Source organism: Macaca nemestrina, chromosome 3 (assembly GCF_043159975.1).
Source record: "Macaca nemestrina isolate mMacNem1 chromosome 3, mMacNem.hap1, whole genome shotgun sequence".
Classification (NCBI taxonomy): Eukaryota; Metazoa; Chordata; class Mammalia; order Primates; family Cercopithecidae; genus Macaca; species Macaca nemestrina.
The window spans coordinates 121884607-121908191 of record NC_092127.1 but is presented as its reverse complement, the minus strand read 5'-3'; the positions used below and the strand labels follow the sequence as shown (position 1 = coordinate 121908191).

Below are 23585 nucleotides of genomic sequence, written 5' to 3'. Positions count from 1 at the left end.
TGAATACAGTATATTGGTACCAGTAAAGTGGGGTGCTGCTGTAAAGATACCCAAAAATGTGGAAGCAACTTTGAAACTCGGTAACAGGCAGAGGTTAGAAGAGTTTGGAAGGCTCAGAAGAATACAGGAAGATGTGAGAAAGTTTGGAACTTTCTAGAGGCTTGTTGAATGGCTTTGATCAAAATGCTGATAGTGATATAAACAATAAAGTCCAGGTGAGGTGGTCTCAGATGAAGATGAGGAACTTGTTGAGAACTGGAGCAAAGGTGACTCTTGCTTTGTTTTAGCAAAGAGACTGGCAGCATCTTGCCCCTGCCCTAGAGATTTGTGGAAGTTCGAACTTGAGAGAGATGATATGATTTAGGGCATCTGGTAGAAGAAATTTCTAAGCACCAAACCATTCATAACGCGATGTGGGTGCTGTTAAAGAAATCAGTTGTATGTATTCACAAAGATATGGTTTGGGATTTGAACATATGTTTAAAAAGGAAGTAGAGTATAAAACTTCAGAAAATTTTCAGCCTGACAATGAGATAGGAAATAAAAACCCATTTATTGAGAAGAAATTCAAACTGGCTGCAGAAATTTGCATAAGTGACTAGGAGCCAGAGGTTAATTGCCAAGACAATGGGGAAAATGTTTTCAGGGCATGTCAGAGGTCTTCATGGCAGCCTTTTCCTTCACAAGCCAGGAGGCCTAGGAGGAAAAAATGATTTCATATACTGGGCCCAAGGCCTTGATGCTTTGTGCAGTCTCAGGAATTGATGCCCAGCATCCAGCCTTGGCTAAAAGAGGCCAATATAGAGCTCAGGTCAAGGCTTCAGAAGCTGAAAGCTCCAAGCCTTGGCAGCTTACAAGTGGGGTTGGGCTTGTGGGTGCATAGAAGTCAAGAATTGAGGTTTGGGAACCTCCACCTAGATTTCAGAGGGTGTGTGGAAACACCTGGATGTCCAGGCAAAGGTGTGCTGCAGGGGCAGAGCCCTTATGGAGAACTTTTGCTAGGGTGTTGTAGAATTGAAATATGGGGTGGCAGCACCCACACAGAGTCCCCACTGGGGCACTGCCTAGTGAAACTGTAAGTAGAGAACCAGCATCCTGCAGACCCCAGAATAATTGATTCACCAACGGCTTGCACTGTGCACCTGGAAAAGCTGTGGACACTCAATGCCAACCTGTGAAAGCAGCCAGTACAGTGGCTTTACCCTGCAAAGGTTAAAGTCTATGAAGTCAAAGAAGGTTTGGAGCTTTAAGATTTGACTGACCCACTGGATTTTGAACTTGCATGGGCCTGTAGCTCCTTTGTTTTGGACAACTTATTCCATTTGGAAAGGGTGTTTTTACCCAATGCCTGTACCCCAATTGTATCTAGGAAGTAACTAACTTGCTTTTGATTTTAGAGGCTCATAAGCAGAAGAGACTTGCCTTGTCTCGGATGAGACTTTGGACTGTGGACTTTTGAGTTAATGCTGAAATGAGTGAAGACTTTGGGGGACTGTTGGAAAGGCATGATTGGTTTTGAAATGTGAGGACATAAGATTTGGGAGGGGCCAGGGGCAGAATGATATGGTATGGCTGCAAATGAGATTTGGATGGGTCCAAATCTCATCTTGAATTGTAGCTACCATAATTCCCGCATGTCAAGGGAGGAACCTGGTGGGAAGTAATTGAATCATGTGGTTGAATCTTTCCAGATAGTGAATAAGTCTCAATAGATATGATGGTTTTATGAAGGGGAGTTCCTCTACACAAGCTCTCTTGCCTGCAACCATGTAAGATGTGACATTGCTCCTCATTCACCTTCGGCCATAATTGTGAGACCTCCCCAGCCATGTGGAGCTGTGAGTCAATTAAACATCTTTTTTTATTAATTATTCCATCTCAGGTAGGTCTTTATTAGCAGCATGAGAATAGACATACAGTGTTACAAGTCAGATTCATGAAGATAAATAAGAGACATATAGCTTCAGTCTTTAGTTAAATTCTACTGGAAGAGATGGCAACAATAACAAACCATATAAATAGACACATGCAGTAATTACAAATTATAATAAGTACATTATAGGAAATATACTGGAAAAGAATTTGAGAAAAATGTAGGATTTATTTTGGATAAAGTGATTAGGGAAATCCTGTCTGAGAAGATATTATGGAAGCTGAGAACAAAAGGATGAGATGGAGCCATAGTGATCAGGGAAAGGTAAACATAATATGCAAAAGCTCTGGGTTGCTAATGGGCTTTCTATCTTTACACCTTAAAAAACAATACCAATGAATTTGGAACAAAGAAAAAGGTGCAATTTTTTTTCTTATATCAAGTTAGAGATTCAAGGACTACATTCTATAAGGCATTGTAAGCCTAAGTAAAAGTTTTATAATTTACTATAAGTAGAATAAGTGGATATTTAAGGATTTAAAGCAGGGATTGATTTGATCTGTTCTATTTTTTAAGAAAATAATTCCGGCTCTATGTTAAAAATGCATTAAAGGATGTGTAAAATACAATTAAAGATTAGTTAGAAAGTTATTACTCTATTTCAGGGGGTCATATTGACTTTCGATTCTGTGAAATGGGAATGAGCAGTTGTAAAGTTGAAATTGTTTTTAAAGGGAGACTCTACTTAAACTACTCAATTAGTTGGATGTGCAGAATGAGAGCCAAGGACCCCTAGGTTTGCAGCCTAAGCATTGAGATGGTAGTAAAGTCATTCACTGAGATGAGGAAGGCTTGGGGATAAACACAAATGTCATTATCAATATGCATTTTGTGCCGTGTGGGATTACTTAAAGAATTAGGAGTCTCAATTTGGATGTACATTTTGACTTTTATCAGATTCTCTAGAGATATCAGGTTAACAACTGAAGGTGAATATTTGGCATTCAGATAATCCTTGGCTAGGCACAAATAGTTTAGAATAGTCACATTCAGGATGATATTATGAGCATGGATGAGTTCACCTACAAGGACAGTGGACAAAGCGAATACATAAGAAATTTTCTATTTTGTTTTGTTTTAAAGCCAATCACTACATAAAGACAAAGTGCAATGTTTTATCCCAGTTTGCCATGTGCAACTACTATTTATTGATTAAAAGAATCTCTCCATACTTTCTCATGAATACACAAGCTTTGATGCTTCCTAAAACCCTTATCATTCCATTCTGATTTAGTGTAGAGTTTAAGGGAACAAATACTACATACAAAATATGTATCCAAAGTGTTAGCCCAGACATTCCTCCATTAATAACTTTTAGTATATGTACACACATGCTGAAATGCATCTTTTGTCCATATATAACTGAAAATCTTTCAAAAACAAAATTAAAATGATCCCATATAATAATAATTAACTAATTTTTGTGTGTTTATTAATTTATCTAAAGTAAAAACATTGATAACAAATTATGCATTAGTTAAGAATTAATTTAGATATTATAAATTTATTTTTCACTTAAATATTTTAAAATATCTTTTTAGGTATTTAATGTTCATAATGGTCTTTAATTCTTTAATATTCCTGTTAAAAGGTATTTTTTATTTAAGAATGAATTATTTCTGTTAGTCATTATGTCTATTAATAGCCAAAATAAAAATGTCTTATAGCATTTTTTTTCATTTTAACATAAAGGTGTGGATCTTGTTTATAATCTTTGCTCATCACGAGATTTATATAGAAAACAATTTAAACAGAATGATTTCAAATATCAGAATCAGTATCTCCTACCAACATTAAGCGTTTCTCACAAATTTTTAGTAAAATATATGAGGTTGAACCTTAACAAATGCAAATTTACACTATAGGACTAATGGAGCCATCTCATTTTCAAGCTAGATGACCCATCTAGGTTTGTGAATTTTTTTTTAATTAAAATATCTATATCCCAGTTAAAACATATTTCTAAATTTTTTGATAAGAAAATTTTCTCACATTGATCAATAAGACAAGTTTAGGACAAATACAGATGTTTAATATATAAATTATATAAAAGATATTGAGTAGGGAAGTTTTTGAAGGGCTCCATTTTCACACACACTTTTAATTTATAAATTCATTGAACATCAGATAAAATCTCCCAGGTACTTTCTGATATGGTTTGGCTCTATGGCCCTCCCCAAATCTCATCTTGAATTGTAATCCGAATTGTAATCCCCATGTGTCATGGAAGGGACCTAATGGGAGGTAATTTAATCATGGTGTTGGTTACTCTCGTGCTGCATATACTGTTCTCATAATATTGAGTGACTTCTCATGAGACCTGATGGTTTTATAAGGGATTTCCCCCTTGCTTGGCTTTCATACTTCTCCTTCCTGCTGCCCTGTGAAGAAAGACATGTTTGCTTCCCTTTCTGCCATGATTGTAAGTTTCCTGAGGCTTCCTCAGCCATGCTGAACTGTGAGTCAATTAAACCTCTTTTCTTAATAAATTACCCAGTCTCGGGTATGTCTTTAAGAGCACTGTGAAAACAAACTAATACACTTTCCTTCCTAGAGTCTTACATTTTTACAAATAATGTTCTTTTTTTGTAATTTGCCATATGTGCAGAATGACTCTTACTAAAAAAAAAAAAAAAAAAAAAAAACAATTGGTAAGTACCTCTTTTATTCTTTTCTCCACAACATTCTACTTATTTAAATTGAAAAGTGTAAAACTTGAAAACTGTGAAACAATGTATGAATATCTGGTATCTTCAGATTTGGCCTGAAATAAAACTATTTCCACCTAATTGCAGTTATAGCCCACCTCCTTTAAATGTGCCCCATACATCACCTCTACTGCTGATTGTTCTCTAGGCGGTAACACACAGGATCACTAAATTCTCTCTCACTAAAAATATCGATGCCTAGTGTAATCTCAGAAAAAGTCACAAAACAAATAGTAGGCCATTCAGCTGTCACCTTGACTTCTATGCTATTCTCTAGTAGAATAATTTTCTATTATTTGGCACAAGCATCTTACTCCTTAGAAATAAAACTTTCCTTGAGATGTAAGCATATGATCCCTCTTGAATTCAGTAAGAGTTAGGATTGTGTGCTGAAGGGCATAACTTAAGTGGTGAGTGCCTCGTAAGTTTGCCAAAAGCTATTAGTCTTCTCTGTGTCTCTGCTGCATTTCTATTTTCTAACATCTTTTCTTATGAAATATTTCAAGTGAAAAAATATGCAATGTAACAGAAACAATGTACATAGCACCCATCTCTGTAAAACTTTAACATTTTACATTTTTAGACTTCTTTATGTTTTATAGAAATAATAGATGACAAAATCAGTTGAAGCTTTCTTTGCACTCTTTCTAATACCATAGCTGACCATTTTTACCAAGTAAACTCTATTGGGAATTAAAATTTAAAATTTCCAATCCTTCACTTATATTTGTATTACTATGTATATGTGCATGCACACAATATATAAAATTGCAGTGTATATTAAATGTTTAATAATGTTAAAATATATTATCATCTTTCTTTCCTCATTTAATTTTATATTATAGTGTTTTCTTTGAAACATGCATATATAGTTTATCAATTTTAAGCATTGTATATACTCAATTATATTAATATATAACTCATATATATGTATCTAACGTTCTGTTTATAAATATTTAAATTGTTTACAATTATTGTCATTTCAGTACTTCATGTTATACACATTTATATGATTTTCTTTATCAATGACCTCCTAAATTTGGTCATAACATATAATTTAAAAACTCATATTATTTATGATCTTTCCACCTCTATTATGTTCAAACATACTCATATGCAAAAACTGAAAGAAAATATTGATGAAATGAAATTATACTTATTTCTTGTGTTATACCTTGACATATTATTTTGTATTTTATTTCATTCAAACTGATTACCTAATATGCTTGTCAATACCACTAATTTGATTTTATAACCCATTAATGGAGTCATAATTCACAGTTTGTAAAGTATTCATCTAAGAATAAACCTAGACAAGGCTCCCAGTTCTTGAACTGTACTTGGAAATAAAATAAATATATTTACAAATTCTTCCATTGTAAGGTAAAAAATATTGTTACCAACAGTAACCCAGTTATTGTCACAGAAAAAAAGAGACAGAGGCTGAGCATAGTGGCTCACGTCTGTAATCCCAGCACTTTTGGAGGCTGAGGCATGCAGATCACTTGAAGCCAGTTCGAGACCAGCCTGTCCAACATCGAGAAATCCTGTCTCTACCAAAAATGCAAAAAATTAGCCAGGCTTCGTGGTGCAAACCTGTAATCCCATTTACTCAGGAAGCTGAGGCAGGAGAATCGCTTGAACCTAGGAGGCGGAGGTTGCAGTGAGCTGAGATTGCACCACTGCACTCCAGCATGGATGACAGAGTGAGACTCTGTCTCTAAAAAAACATAGCAATAATGATAACGGATCTATTTAATGCTCAGCCCCTTATCAACCTGAAGTAAAAGTTTTTTTCCCTACCTTTTTCCTACCTTCAATAAGTTTTACCAAAATTGTCATAACAGATTGTGAACAGCACTCCTTTTTCCCCCTTATCTTCAAGAATACCCTTTATCTAAACCTGGAGACCTACCTATTCTATTATAAAATCTATCCTCTTTCAAATGCGCTCCACCCACCAGCACTTTCTTTATATTCAAACTAAGAGAAAGGCATTTTGTTCTTGATTTCTTTTCTGAGTGTCACACTCAATCAGAATTTTAAATTGTCTAGCTGTCATTTATTTTGCCAAATAATTTTAATGCAGGCATTTCCATTGTTCTACAATAACTCTAAGAACATATTGCTTAGAACAGTAACATTGTTATTACATTAGTAGCTTTGCACTTGAAACGGAACACATTGTAACATTTGACTTTGTCACAAGTCAATACAACATAGAACTCTAGTCACATTTTCTCTCCATGAACTTAAATCTCTGCTGATTACAGACAAGAAGCATAATAGCCTGCATTCTGACAAATATGTAATATGTTAAGGCTCCATATATCAATGCTATGCAGAATTACTCTGATTAATTTATATTCACTTCTAGTAAATAGTAATTCCCAGTCCCATAAACAGGGATTTACATGTTCAGTAGAGCAATAGAAAGGTAGTGTCAACATGCTGATCTCATAGCTCTGCAATTTGTGGGGTTTCTAAGGCAATTATTTTAGCATGTCTATCATATTGCTATTATGTTTCTGGAGAGCAGGTGGCACATTGTAAAAAGCTATATACCATACAGAGATATTTTAGTTAGAATAAAGCAATGTATCATTTTTTCTTAAATTTATCAGCCCTTGCTTATTTTAATCTAAAACAATTTGAATAAGCATAAAGCATTAGTTTCCCAGGTATACTGCTCTTAAAATGTAGCATATTTCTTACCTGAAGGCATAAACTTTAGTGACATCCTAACCATTTTCATTGCAACCAATAGTTGTGCTATAAACTGAGGATTAAATAGTAGGTGGAGAACAAACAGCAGGAGCAGAAGAATTCCTAAAAACAAATGATCTCTATTTGAATGCAAATATCGCTATTAATAAAGAATGAGAGAGAAAAACATTTTTTAAAATATGTACTATATTAAAATAAATTGTTTCTGAGCAGTTTGTTTTCTAATGGCTCTTCAATGAGCTATTTCTTCATATGTTGGTAATTAATTATTACATATATTTTGTATGTATTTTTAATATCCATAAACTATGGATTTCATCTATATTTCTTGTCCGTGTATTTGAAAATAATTTGCAGAAACGTGTTTAAACTGCTTGGTTTCGTGCTAAGTGGGAAACAATGGATTGAAGACTTATCTACTCTGCCAGCTAGAAGCTAAATTAATGGTCCTTAATATAATGCAATGAAGATGAGGTTTTCAAAGCCTCTATCTGGCCTTCTTTACATGTGTAAAGATACCAAGGTTTGCAATGACAGCAATCCCGGACAGCAATCCAGCTGGGCCTTATGTATTGCCTGTTATTTATATGCCTATTTATTTACATTTTCCAGATACTATATCTTGAATGTAGTATTGACTTTGTGTTTCAAAGCACAAAAAAAAAGGTGGGATTCATCACTCTTTCAACTGCATATATTATACAGGAGATGAAGAAGGAAATCACAAATTTAGATGCTAATATTTTGGTCACCTTAGTAGTAAAGAGCTTTACAGTTTCTACCATATTCCTGCTGGCTTCAAAATTCTTCATAAACGAAAGCGAAACTACCTCTCTGTTTCCACGATCGGAGTCTTGTCCTTGTCTAGTCTGTGCCCTTGCATGCACTACTCGTTCTTCCTTAATTACTTTCCCGCCTTGTCATACAGGCAAATCCTGCTGATTTTCAAACATAAGCACTTACCACATAATCTCATCAGAGGCTTCTCTCTCTTCAGAGGTACAAGTATTTCTACAGATTCAATGATCAGTGAGTCAGCCATACCTTTATTAGATTTACGTTTTTATTTTATATGTATCTATATTTTTACCACTTAGGTTTTTAAATTCTTGAAGTGCTTCTCCTTTTTTTATTTTTTATTTTTTGTTCTCAATCTCCTTTGCTTGTTAATCTTTCCACATTAGGTTGTGATAAACATCACAGTTGTTTCCTCAGAATACTTTCTTGGGACGTAGTTGTTGACATGACATATACTCGTTTCCCAGGTGACTTGATGCATCCATATATTTCTCACATTTACATCATTAGGTTCAAACACTTTAGAAGCAACCTATTTTCTCCATGTTTCAAGAATACTTCAAATTCAACAAGTCTTAAAACTAAAAACACTTTAGTTCTCTCCCCCAAACCTAGCATTTCTCCAGGTTTTCTGTTCCAGGGAATGACACCAGCTTGTTGTGCAAGCCAGAAATCTGAATGCATTCTTTGACATCTGCCACTCTTTTCTACTCTCTCCTTATATGGAAAGTAGTATGAATTTATTCCCCAGTCATCTTTGGGGAATAATCTGGACACCTCTTGCCGTTTCTATTGCCACAACCATAGTTCAATTTATTGTCATCTCCTAACTGGACCACTGTAATTGTTTCCTAATACTCACTCAGATGCTCTTACATTATGTAGTATCTACTTCACATACTGCAGCTGGAGTAAAATGTCACATTGCAAATCTGATATGAGAAAATTACATCTGGGAGCATTTTAATTTACTTTAATAGAATTCTTTGTTATGCAAATGTACCTTCAATGGCCAAATTGTCTTTCTAAGGGGATATCATCAAGAGGGAAAAGAGCTTTAATTTATTGAAATAAAGAAATAAAGCAATTATTCAAGTAAATAATTCTCTATGAAGTGTTTATGCATACATCTCATGTAAAATATACATGACTCTTTCACGTGCACACTTGAGATCTTTACATTCCTAACACCCACAAATGCTCTGAGAGCCTTCATTTCTTATCCTGTAAATAAGCGGGATGTTTTCTTTGTACAACAAAAAAATTAAAAACAAAATTAAAAGCACTGTAGCACATCAATATCATTAATACTTAAAATGCCATTTACATTGGTAAGCAACCTGAATAATTAAAAAATGCAAATTTAGCCTACTTAGAAGTAATAACTTTATATGTAAATCTTATGAGTTGAATTTCATTACTTATTCATAATATACTAACAATTAAAAAAACAAAGTACTGTAACAAAAATGTAAAAGTCAATATGTAATCAATGGCCCTATGGCAATTTAAGTGGAGTGACATACTTTCTTCTTCTCTATTAAGAAAACGAATTTTATCTGGGAAATAGTCATTGCATCCCACTAAAAGAAATTGTCTTCAAAATAGAGTAAATTTACAGAGTAATTTTCTTAACTTCCTACTCACTCATGCTCAACTTAGTTTTTGGGTATGCTGTAACCACAAAAATATAAAAATTTCAGAAAATTTACCTTGACACAGATGATACTCTTTCACTTGTTTTTAACTTCATTAAAAATTTAATCTATCATTTTAGTCTATTAGCTGAATACCATATTACAAAACTGATGCCAACTAAGGAACATCAAATGTATTCCCTTATATTTTAAACCAATTACAGTTGATTATTAAATTTAAAAAATAATAGTAAAGAAAATGCCTAGTGAATTGAAAATCTCATTAGTCTAAAACAGGTATGTGTTCATATTTAGTTCAATTTGAAAACTGTACTTGATTTAAAGCATTTCCTAGCAATTCTGCCAAGTTACACAAGACTTTCTATTATTTCTATGTTTTCTAGGCTATTTTGTTAGTATCCATCATATTGAAAATGTAACATCATTATCCTTGATTTCTATTTCCATTTGTCTTCTCCTTATCATTTACCACTATTTTTCTGTCAATAATATATCTTTAAGATTTCCTTATGTATACATTTCTTCAGCCACGAACTTGATCAAAATCTTGAAAATAAAAATGAAAACTTTAGAAGATCATAATCAATGCCTCATTGAAAAGGCTACCTCGGTTTTTCAATCTCCCCTAGTTAACAAATGTAAACACTGGGTCTAGAATACAGGTCACTCATGTTCTAGACCAATGCAAATAAAATCATGTAGAAACCCCACGCTTTGAGAGAGCAATGTTTTTATTACTGTTCCCCTAGCATTGTGCCCAGTGCGAATACATTAACCCACTGTTGTCTTAGCTATTGCTAGAAGAAATTTCATCACATCACCCTGGCCAGTGTTTGACTTTTGAAATCTGGTAGGATCCGATTGCTTACCAAGTTGTTTTTCTCATGTGCAGAATATTATACATTGCATAATTTTCAATATTTGGTCAGAATAAGATAACAACAAATTTACAGTGATGAAAAGATATGTTTTACACCCAGTCAAAAGCATACTTTTGATATAAATAAGTCATACTGTGCTTAAACAATGCAATGTGTTATCTATTATTTTTAATCTTTTATGTTATATTGAATGAACTATAGTGCAAAGAATCATGAAAGATAGCTTTATATAATGCATTCTCTATTGTCCCAGATGATTACTTCTTTTATAATCTTGGAAATTGTTTTTATGGATTATCAGGAGTAAAACTTATCCAGTATCTACCCCTATTTTAATAAGTATAAAGGCTATGATATATAAGAATTTTTTCTTCAGTGACTTCATTGATGAACTACTGATACCCAAAGCATAGACATCTCACAAAATATTTCACTTTCCAAAGAAATTGAAAAAAATCATAGCATCAAATTAGAGCAAGTGTGTACAAATATAAAACTTATCAGTGATTGCTTAAGTTGGAGGGTGATTACCTCAAAGGAAACATCTTTTTTGATTGAAATAGTCTATGTAGTGTTTCAATGGTTGTTATAAGACTGCATATATTTTCAAAAGTTATCAAACTGTACACTTTAATGTATGTATTTTAATTAATTTAAATCATGTACCTCAAAAATATAATTGTATAAAAAGGGGTTTTAATTTTTAATATACTTTTGACAGATAGACTGTAGTTAAATGAATAATAATTGCCTAACAGTGGTGCAGATCCTTACTGAAATAAGCTTATATGACTGCAAAGAACTTGAGCAAATATAAGGTACTAAAAATAACAAGTAGTATAGAAGACAAGGATGTGCTGTAGAACTAGGATATCACTGGAGAACTTAACAAAGAAGTTTCCAGAAGTATATGTTCTCACCTACTTCTTTCTCTTTCCTCAGACCTTCCTAAAGAAGAAAAAAATGTCTCAACCAATGAGTTCACCAGATATTAAAAATAAACTTGTCAACAAAAGTATCAGGGGCTAGAGACAACAGAGTGAAGACATCAACTATTTTAAGTAAAAATTGATATCTAAACTGGAGTTTTATACCCAGATATACTATATGTAAAACGTGAAGATAGAATACAGATTCTTTCAGACATTAAATAAAAAGTTACTTACTGATTCACTCCATAAACATGGAGGAATGACCAAGAAAAGAGGGAGGTATTGTTTCCCAGAAACCAGGTAATAAACACACAAAATATAAAATCTTAGTACTTCCGATGATTACAAAGGGAAGCCTGAGAATGACAACTATGGAAATCTGTCAAGTTGTCACAGAAAAATTAGAAATGAGTACATATATATCTAAGAAAACCAATGAGACATTTACTAATATTTCTAGGTATGATTTTGTGTTTTGTTTAAAAGGTTACTGTACTCTGGGCCTGGCGCGGTGGCTCAAGCCTGTAATCCCAGCACTTTGGGAGGCCGAGACGGGCGGATCACGAGGTCAGGAGATCGAGACCATCCTGGCTGACACGGTGAAACCCCGTCTCTACTTTAAAAATACAAAAAACTAGCCGGGCGAGGTGGCGGCGCCTGTAGTCCCAGCTACTCGGGAGGCCGAGGCAGGAGAATGGCGTGAACCCGGGAGGCGGAGCTTGCAGTGAGCTGAGATCCGGCCCCTGCACTCCAGCCTGGGCGGCAGAGCGAGACTCCGTCTCAAAAAAAAAAAAAAAAAAAAAAAAAAAAAGGTTACTGTACTCTGTATTTTATCTTTTTAGGTGATAAGAAACATCAGAAACAGTTGAGGGGCCAGGAAATGGGTCCTCTAGGAATCTTGGATTAGAAAGCACTCTGTAGATTGACTTTTTAAAGGTTACTTCTAGAGTTACCTGCCTCATTAACAACTTTAATTATTATTATTTTTATTTATTTATTTTTGTCCAGAAGTCTATCTTTGATTTTATAAACTGACATGTTTTCTTTTTCTGTCATGAGTGCATGATGCTCTCTCTATTCCTTCAACAAGCCTATGACACTTTTTCATCACGTCACCTAAAGGTTTATTTTTTGCATGTGTAAGGAGGTCAGATATCATTTTGATTTCTCTTGTTCATCATTCTCCCTGAATATGGACGCAAGACAGAGGTTGTGCCAGGCATGCAGGACTGTGTCTTTAGTCACTGTGTTCCAAGCATTAGTAAAAAGAAATACAGCATCCTTTATATTAGAATTCTTCCAAAAACTTCTACACTCACGGCACTGTTCATTGCTGCTAGCATGCTGTTCAAGAAAGTGTTTTTCTATTTACCCTTCATTGATCTAAGAATTCCTTGGTCATATGTCTGATTTAATGAAGTCACTGTTTAGGGGAAGTACATGGCATAAACATTATTTTAATAAAAATGTCAGTTGGAGAATAAGCAAAGAGTTGTGAAGAAATAACACAATCTTGCATTCTTCATCAGTCTAGCTTCCCTGCAGTGAGTACCAGTCACTAGTACAGAATGTTTGTGACATGAATTTAAAAAGATATGCCTGATGATTTATGCCTTATTGTTAGCATAATAATAGACTAGTAAGAAATTCACTCCTTGAAAGCAGAAGACACAGCTTTTGCCTATAACATTAAGTAAAGTTTATACTTACGAGTGTTGCTGCATTAGCATCTTTCAGCAGAGTTATTCTGTCCTCGTCATACTTAATTCCTGTAAGGCCTGTCTCATCAGCTGTATTCAGTGTCTTTCTGGAGAAATAATACCTAAATAATGATGTTTCATTAGTATTATAGACTTGTTCTTGCATCATCAAATTTTTATCACCGATGACCTTGGCAGACGAATTGATTAATTTCTCTGCTTATCTGTGATCAGCAGATGCTTTATCACCACAAAGTTTAAAAAGTTTAATCCCATGTCTTTTCTTAAATGTTTACAGTCAGCCTATTGAACATTCAGAAATTTTTTTTATTTTTAGTTTATCATAACAAATCTTTGTTTCATGATCAGCATACTGTTAACTGATGTGTGTTCACATGCCAGTAAATCCACTCTTTCAATACACAATTGAGATCTTCATTTTTAGCTTTATACAGTGTTTTTCTATTTCCCATTAACTTCCATCATAGACTCTTATACTTCTATTTCTTTTTGTCATATATAGTGGTAATTCCAACAATACAGTTTTATGTAAGATATTTCAGACTTACACTGCTGCCCAGTTTCTCCAACAGCTGTAGGCCCTTTCAGTATTTTTAACCATGTATTTACACCACTGAACAGATAATAAGAAAAATCACAGTAAATAATGCATGTAGGTCTTGGACCCATGTGGGATATTGTAGGGAAGCCGTATATGTAGATTCATCTGGCCCGTCATGTACGATTTTCTAACCTTGTTTGGTGTGCTAGTGCTGCTAGTGCAGGGAAATATAGGCAAAGAATAAAAAGTAATATTACAGCTGAAAGAGGATGGTAGAGTCTTTTTTTTCTCCTTAAGGACACTGAACATACTATGTGTTTTTGTGCCTGCATTTGGGCTGTAACCTGTCACATGAGGTCAGGTGTAAAATTTTTAATTTATAATGTTATGTTGACACTCAAAAAGGTTTAGATTATGGAGCATACTGGATTTCAGATTTTTGAACCAGGGATGCTCAAACTGAATGCAGACTACTCTTCAAATTAGTTTAGCTACAAAGGAAACTGTTGAGTCACAAAAAATCAATTTAGGATTACATAAAGGGTTTTATAAGATGTAAGAGACTACGGAAGATTCTTAGGATCAAAAGAAAGAGAATAATATATGTAAAAAGAAACAATCCCCTTGTGTTCAGGACCTCTTAATTATATGTAACTTCATTTAGACTCTCCTAAATTTACTAGGGTAGCCTACCATGTATCTTTATCCCACACTGTTAAATGTTATGCCTGGTTGGTTTAGACATTAAATTATTTGCGAGTGGAGACTGCATCTTGTTGATCGCTTAATCTCTAGCACTTGATACATGCTGCACACATCTAAGACTCAAAATCTGTCTGTTGAAAAAGGAATAAGCCACCCAAAGCATTGTTAACTCTGATAAATATGGATAACCAGCTTTAATACTGAGATCGTATACTAGGAAAATTTACTTCTGAAAATTTTTGTAGTGTTCATGAATGTGAAATTACCTTTTAAGAATCAAAAAAATTATAAAATAAAAATCTAGTTATTTTATCATAAACTATAATACAAGAACATACAATTATTTTTTATTTACATTTCCTTGAGTATTTTCATTTATATAATAGCAATTAGTCTGCCTATGACTGAAATGAAAACAATGCGGAGACAGTAGTCTGTTTTCATTAATTAGAAGTGTTTCTGATTAAACTATATCACAATTTGGGGTTTCAAATGTCAACCAATCAAGTAACACTTTATGCTTAGATATATAAAAAGTATACTACGGCACAATTTATTGCTGTGAAAAATTAAACATACTGTTCTGTGTATTAAATAATAACAGCCACAATATAATTTCATAAATACCTCTGTATTTTTGTGGTAAGTTTACTTAAATCAATATCTACTCTTTTATGTTTATGTGTACCACACAATATTGTTTACTATAGGCACAATGTTGTATAGCATTACTTATTCATCTTTCATTATCGAAACTTCATAGTCTTTGATTAACAAGTTCTCATTTTCCCCTCATCCTTCTGCCCTTGGTAATCATCATCCTGCTTTCCGATGTTATGAGCTTAACTATTTTAGTTTCCTCATATAAGTGGAATTATGCAGTATTTGTCTTCCTGTGCCTGAGTTATTTCATGTAGCATAATATTGTTGATTCATATTATCACATAATGCATGATGAGTTATTTGTCAAGGCTGAATAATATTGCATGGTATGTATATACAACATGTTCTTTATCCATCCATCTCTGATAGACATCTAGGTTGTTTCCATGTCTTGGCTATAGTGCATAATGATGCAATGTACATGTAAACACTGCTGATATCTCTTCAAAATCTTGATTTCAGTCATTTTGGATAAATGCTCAGAAGTGGGATTGATGGATCATTTTTGTGGTGCTGGTTTTTTTTATTTTATTTTTTTCAGTGTTGAGGTCTGTCACCCAGGCTGGAGTGGGATTATAATAGCCCACTGTAGCCTTGAACTCCTGCAGCCTTGAACTCCTGGGCTGAAGAAATCCCCTTGCCGCCACAAGCATGTGCCACCATACCTGGCTATCTTTTTTTTTTTTTTTCTAATAGAGAGACTGGGTCTTGATTTGCTGCCCAGACTAGTCTTGAACTCCTGGCTTCCAGTGACCCTCCAGACTTGGCCTACCAAAATGCTGAGATTACAAGTATGAGACACAATGCCTAGCCAGGTAGTTCTATTTTTAATGAGTTGAGGAACCTCCATACTATTTTTCAAAGCAGCTGCATCATTTTGCATTCTCATTAAGAATGAACAAGTGTTCCAACTTATATACATCCTTGATATAATACTTGTTTTGTTTTTAAAGTTTGATATTAGTTATCCTTACAGATATGAGGTGATATCTCATTGTGTATTTGGTTTCTGTTTCTCTGATGATTGTTGACATTGAGCATTTTTGAATATAACTGTTATCCATTTGCATGTCTTCTTTGGAAAAATGCGTATTTAGTTCTTTCGTCAATTCTTTAGTAGGGTTGTTAGGGTTTTTTATTTTATTTTTATTTTTTTGCTGTTACGTTGTAGCAATTTATTATATATTTTTGAAATTAAGTCCTTATCTGACATATGACTTGCAAATATTTTCTCCCATTTTGTAGGCTTGTTTTTCACTTTGTTTGTTGTTTAGTATGCAGAAGCTTTTAAGTTTGATGTAGACACATTGGCCTATTTTTGCTTTCGTTGCCTGTGCTTTCTATATTAGATTCATGAATCTATTGCCATAAAAATCAATGCCCCAAAGATCAACCCCTATATTTTTCTGAGAGTTTTACAATTTCACGTCTTACATTACAGTTTTTAATGCATTTTAAGTTGTTTTTGTGCATGGTATAAGATAAAGATCTGATTTCATTCTTTGTCATGTGGATATTCAGTTTCCCCAATACCAGTTGTTACAGAAATAATCGTTTCCTCATTGTGTATTCTTAGAATCCTCCTTAAAGTTAAACTATATATGTGTGGATTTATTTTCTGGGCTCTTTATTATGTTCCTTTGGTCTACTGTCTTTATCCCAGTAACATACTGGTTAAGTATAGTAGCTTTTTAATATATTTAAAATCTGAAAGTTGATGCCTCCAGCTTTGTCCTCAGTTCTCAAGATTGTTTTGGCCCTTCAGTGTCTTTTGTGATTGCAAATGAATTTTAGAATCATTTTTTCTATTTTTATAAAAATGCCATTAGCATTTTTATGGTAATTGCATTGAATCTGTAGATACAATATTAATTTTTCCAATCTATGAACACAGGATTTATTTTCATTTGTTTGTGTCTTCAAATTCTTTCATCAATGTTTTATAGTCTCTAGTATCTCACCTCTTTAGTGAGATTTATTCCTAAATATTTTATTATTTTGATGCTTTTGTGAATGGGATTGCTTTCTTAATTTTCTTTTCAGATAGCTCACTATTAGTATATAGAAACACAAATAATTTTTGCATGTTGATTTTGTATCCTACTTGTTTGCTGAATTCATTTATTAATTGTAGGAGTTTTAAATAATGATTTTAGGATCTTCTATGTATGTAAGATAATGTCATCTGCACACAGGAGTAATTTACTTCTTTTTTTCTGATATTTATGCCATGTTTGCTTGTCTAATTGCTCCAGGTGAGACTTCCATTGCTACATTGAATAAACGTGAGACAGCGGGCATCCTTGCCTTGTTTTTGATCGTAGAGGGAAAGCATTTGGATTATCACCATTGAATACAATGTTATTTGTGGCCTTTTCATATATGGATTTTATTGTATTGATGAACATTCCTTCTAACCTAGTTTATGGAGAATTTTAATCATGAAAACTTGTAAAATTTGTCAAATATTTTTTGGCATCTATTGAGATGATCATGTAAATTTTATCTTTCATTCTGTTAATGCTCTATATGATATTATTTGATTTGTATTTGCTTAACTATCTTTCAAACCCAGGGTTAAATCTTACTTGTCCGTGATATTTAATGCTTTTAATTTTTTGGTGAATTCAGTTTGCTAGTATTTTGTTGAGAGTTTTTGAATTTATATTCATGATGAATATTGACCTAGCATTTTCTTTTTTTGTGGTATCTGTCTGGTTTTGATATCATGATATTGCTGAACTAAGAAAATGAGTTTGAATGTTTTTCATTCTCTTCAATTCTTTGGAAGAGATTTAGAAGAACTGGTGTTAATTATTTTTTAAATGTTTCACACAATTCACCAATTAAGCTATTTGGTCCTGGAGTTTTCTTTGCTGGAAGGATGTGTTTGGTTACTGATTTTATCTCCCCACTGATTATATATTTACTTATATTTTTTATTTCGTTTTGACTCAGGTAGATTTATGTTTCTAGGGATTTTTCTATTTTTCTTGGTTATCCAATTTATTGTCATATGAGTGCTCATAGTTGTCTCCTGTGATTCTTTTATATTTTGGTGGCATCAATTGTAATATATATCCTTCATTTTCTGATTTGGAGTCTTATCTTTTTTGTTTTTAGCTATTATTGCTAACCACTTGTCTACCTTTAAAAAAAAAACTGTAGATTTTAAAATTGTTTTTATATTTTCTATGCAATTGCTTTCTTCTCTAATCTCCATTATATTTTTCCTCTGGTAACTTAGTTTGCTTTAATTTTTCTATTTATTTGAAGAATAGGTTTAGATTGGTTGTTTGAGATCTTTCTTTCTTTAATGTAAGCATTCTCAAATTAAGCTTCCTTTTTAGTACTGTTTTTGTTCCATCATATAAGTTTTGATATGTTTTCATTTCTACTTTTCTCAAGATATTTTCTAACTTTCTTTCATTTTTTTAACCCACATATTGCTCAATAGAATCCTATAAAATTCCTATACATTTTTATGTTTTTTAGTTTTACTTCTGCTATTGAGTTCTAGTTTTATTTCATTGTGATTGGAAAAGATTGGCATACTTTTAATCATCTTGAGTTGTCATATTTGTTTTATGACCTAACATGTAACCTATCCTGGAGAATGTTTCGTGTGCACTCAAAAAGAATGTATATTCTGCCACTGTTTCATGGAATGTTCTGGATAAGTCTGTTCCATCCATTTGATCAATAACGTTATTCTGGTCTCCTGTTTCTTTATCAATTTTCTGTTTGTGTATTCTATCCATTATTGAAAGTGGAGTATTAAAATCCCCTGTTATTGTATTTCCATCTATTTATCACTTCAGTTCTGTTAATATTTGCTTTGTGTATTAAACAACTTTGAAATTATGTGCACATATATTATAATTGCTGTATCTTCCTGGTGGATTGACTCTTTTATCAATATATAATAACCTTCTTTTGTTTGTTGTAACGGTTTTTGACTTACAACAAATGCCAAGTATACTATTAAACTTAATTTTATTCATTGTACTACCTTTCCTACTCTTTTTTTCTATATTTGGGGGACCTGTGCTTACAACTTTGTAGAAATGTTTAGCATGTGTATAGAAACAAGTTCAAATTCTGATGTTCTGCAATTGTGTCCTACCTACCTTAAGTTCAGATTTTACATCAGATATGCAGGAATCTAAAACTGAATATCTTGAATAACTGAAGCTCAGATTTGAAAGTTAAGTGAAAATTTGTGGACCTTATTCTCTTTCTTTTTCTATGTACACAGAGGATCTTTTCAATATTCTCTACCTTAGTTTGTCTGGAGCAAGGTCAAAAAAATAATTAAACACCTCATCGTAAAACATTGATATTCCTCTCAACACTTCAGATTCTATTAGTCTGGACCATATAAAAATGACATTTTTGAAAGTCAGAGTTTTTTGACTATGACAATTGCATAAGGCTTCACTTAATATTTTTAAATATTTCCAATTTTCTTTAGATGTGTCCTAAGTTATTGAGAACTATGGGATGACAAATTTTAATATTTTCATAATTATGTTAGATGTAGAAACAGGTTTCATTTAGTTTGAATTTTAAAAAAAGGTGTTCAATTTTATGTGTTTATATGGTGTTCAGTTATGTTATGTTACAACTTACTACAGAAATTTTGATGTATTTTCTTCTGCACTATTGATTGATCATTATTTGTTTATTCCTCTGACACTCATTAAATTGAAGTCATAACACTGTGATTTATGGAGTTCTGATATTATGCTTATAAATGGACAAGTTTCATTTTTACAGTATGAAATTTTCTCAGAATATTTTATCATAATAATGTACCTTACAAAAGACTTAATAATGCTTCTCTATCCATCTTAAATGCTTTTAATGTGTGTCCAGATATTTTGAGGACAGACTTTTATGAATAATCCAGAGCTTTCATTTATCTCAGCTTTTTGTCCTATATTGCTGTGATCACATATGCACATACACTGAAAAAATGATCCAATAAGTTAGTGTCCTAAAATGTTTTCTGTTACCATGAGCTTTCTATAGAACATGGCTATGACAAAAAAAAACAAATAATTCTAGAGTATTTTAAGACGAAACAAACTTATAAGACTTTCAGCTAAAATAAAAAACTAATAAGTTAAAATTTATTAGAATAGTTATTTCAATCCACTGCCATCTCTACCCTCCAACTTCTAACCACCACTACAAAAGCCTACAAATGTATTTGCTTCTATTATAAATTGACATGAACTTTTATTTTAACTGTGTATTTTCATACATACAATGTATACAATGTTGAATTAAATTTATCTTCTTTAATCTGTAGTTTTAGTAGTGAACATAGGAACTTTCTTGACGAAGAAGAAATATTAAAATATTAAGACGATGTTTTACTTCTGGCAGTGAGATGGTGTAGCTTTAAAGGTCCTTTGCCCCTACAGAAATACAAACTTACTCTTGATGAATTAAAACCATCACACGCTTAAGTTCATTTTTCTTTATCTGAAATCTCAACACAATGTAAGATCAAGCTGAAACCAGAGCAAGAAGAGATCAAGGAGGCTGGATGAAATGGGGACAAATGCTGGTGGCTCGAACCAAAACTTTGGAAAATAAAGATTTCAAGGCAATGGAGAAGATATTTAGATCTAAGACACACAATGAAAATAAAGCAATAGAAGGGCCAATATCATTGGTTAAAGTGTGGCACAGAAAACATCAATCTTTAAGAAGAGCACCAATAAAAAATGAGGATAGTGTTGCTGATATTTTCTTAATCACAATTAATGTAAGTTCTTAATTAAAAAAATCAAACACATGAAGAGACAATCCACTAGGAGCAATACTGAGTAAAAATAACAAACAATAGATTGAGAACCCTGGGACTTCGGATGTTGAAATATATACAATATAATATAATAACTTATGAGGAACATTTCTAAAATGTTATAATTAAAAATAAAATAAAAGCAATGGAAGAATGAAAAGATATATGTTTGAAAATATATCAAAATAGAACTTTTAAAGATAGAAATATTTTATATATGTGTGTGTGTGTGTGTCACTAGATTTGCTAGAAAACAGTTTAACACAGAAAAGTAGAAAAGAAGATGATTATAAGAAAAATGAGAGTCATAGAATGATGAATCTTATATTAGTGTGGGAAACTCAAGATATTTCTCTGATTATTTTTAACTTTTTGTTATAGAAAAACTTAAACCTATTCAAAAGTATGTAGAATGGCATGGTGGACCCCATATACTCATCACACAGCTTCAGTAATTATTAATCCTGTTGATTTTATTTCAAATACTTACCTATTATTTTAAGAAAGTTCCCATTATCTATATCATTTCTGCCCATAGAATTTAAGTATGTTTTATTATCAGATAAACACTCTTAAGAATAAGCATAATTTCAAATATCTACTCAATGTTTTAAATCTCAGTTACCACATCAAGGTCAATTTCATCTTCCGTTTGTTTGAATGAATATTCAAACAAGTTCTACATGTTTCAATTCGTAAACTCATGTCTCTTTTAATTCAGAGGCACCACCTGCATTTGTTTTTTTCCGCAGTTCATTTGTTGAGGAAACTGGATCACTTGACCTCTTGTATTTCTCACAGACTGAATTTTGCTAATTATATCCCTGTGGCATTGTCTCTGTATTTCTTGAAATGTGGTCATTGGCTCTAGAGGCTAATCAGATTTGAATTTGCTTTTTTTTTTTTTTTTCTTTTCAAGTATCCTTAATAGGCCGTGGAGAGTACACTTCTATCCTGGAGTACATGCTATCTAGTTACCTCTCTTTTTGTGAAGTTAGCAGTCATTGATGATCAATGCTTAGGCCCATTAATTTATTCCAGTGTCTCAAAATTGACTATAATTCTTCCAATCTTTCTTACTTTACTAACTGGAATGCTTTTGGAAAGAGAAATATTTCTTCATCTATTATTTGTTATCTAATATCACAGCTTACATAGAAAAGACAGAATACTTACTCTATTTACCAGTATACAACATAATGTTCTGATTCACACACCTCCTCTATTAATTTCCCTTTTTTCTGTATAAATATGACTCACGTATTTTTTAACATATTTGATGTGTGTCAATCCATTGCAAACATTACACTTATCAATGTTGAGATTTTCCATCTTTGGAAAGTGGAACTATCTGCAACTTGGTTCCTAAGTCCTTTTGGCATGATTTTTGCATTCTTCACTGTTTGTTTGCTGTTGGATATGTGAAAATATTAAAGGAAAATGGTATTTAGAAAACAGACTCTGGGTCACATGTATTTTACTACTGAGTTGGTTGTGCTAGCTCTTATCAATGGACTAGATCAAATAAATAGTTAAATAACTTTTTTATTCCTAAAGAGAGCACACATTATAAATTCATGCTAAACTTTCTATTCAGATTCGAGACTACAAAGGCTTATCCTCTTATATCACACAATTTTTTTTTTCTCTCCCGGAGCATCTCAATTTGCAACTACATGAAAAATAATGAAATTAGAATAAAATATTTGCTTTACCCCACAGTGCAAACACAAAACCTTAAATTACCAATTCTAGCTACAAGAAATAATATACCTGACTGTAAATACTTAGTTTTTATCCTTATGTATATAGCATTAAGGCTTTAAAATCAAATTATTATACTTTAAAGTCCCACTTTCTGATTTGCATCCAAACTCCACATATGTGCATTGGCATCTTTTAAAAAGTATTTCTCGAACCACCTTATGATGTTTGTCAAATGCTAATTGTTTATTTCTATCGTTTATTCTACATGTATTAGTTGGTATTTTATAGGGAAACAGAGTTTCTCCTTCACCTCAGGTAGTTATATGTTAATTTATATATTTATAATGAAATAGACTCATGGATTCTTCTTTTATTTAATAAGTTACAACACCTTACTTTCATTTATTTTGATGCTCGAAGTTAACTAGATTTAGCCAGCATAAACAGTGTTAAGAGGAAAGGTTCTCATGCTAAATGACTATCTCAAAAAGTTAGAAAGATCTGAAATTAACAATCCGACATAATCATCTGGAGGAACTATAAAACAAGAATGAACTAACTCAACATATTACAGAATAAATGAAATGAATAAAATCAGAAGAGAATTAAACAAAATTTAGACCAAAAATTCCATATGAAGAATCATCAAAATCAACTTTGTCCTCTGAAAAGATAAACAATATCAATAGATTGGAAGACAGATTAATGAAGGAAAAAAAAGAGAAAATCAAAATAAGCACAAACAGAAATGACAAAGATGAAACTACAATCAATCCCACAGAAACGTTTAATA

The 23585-nt window shown here is 32.6% G+C and overlaps 1 long non-coding RNA gene across 1 annotated transcript in view; it reads left to right on the top strand.

Annotated features, from left to right (window-relative positions):
* Window positions 1–11945, top strand: part of LOC139362192 (uncharacterized) — a 66381-nt gene extending 54436 nt beyond the window's left edge. Inside the window, exon 4 of the long non-coding RNA XR_011620579.1 lies at window positions 11648–11945. This is a non-coding gene — a long non-coding RNA (uncharacterized lncRNA). The remainder of the gene's footprint in view (window positions 1–11647) is intronic.
* Window positions 11946–23585: the final 11640 nt, after the last annotated feature.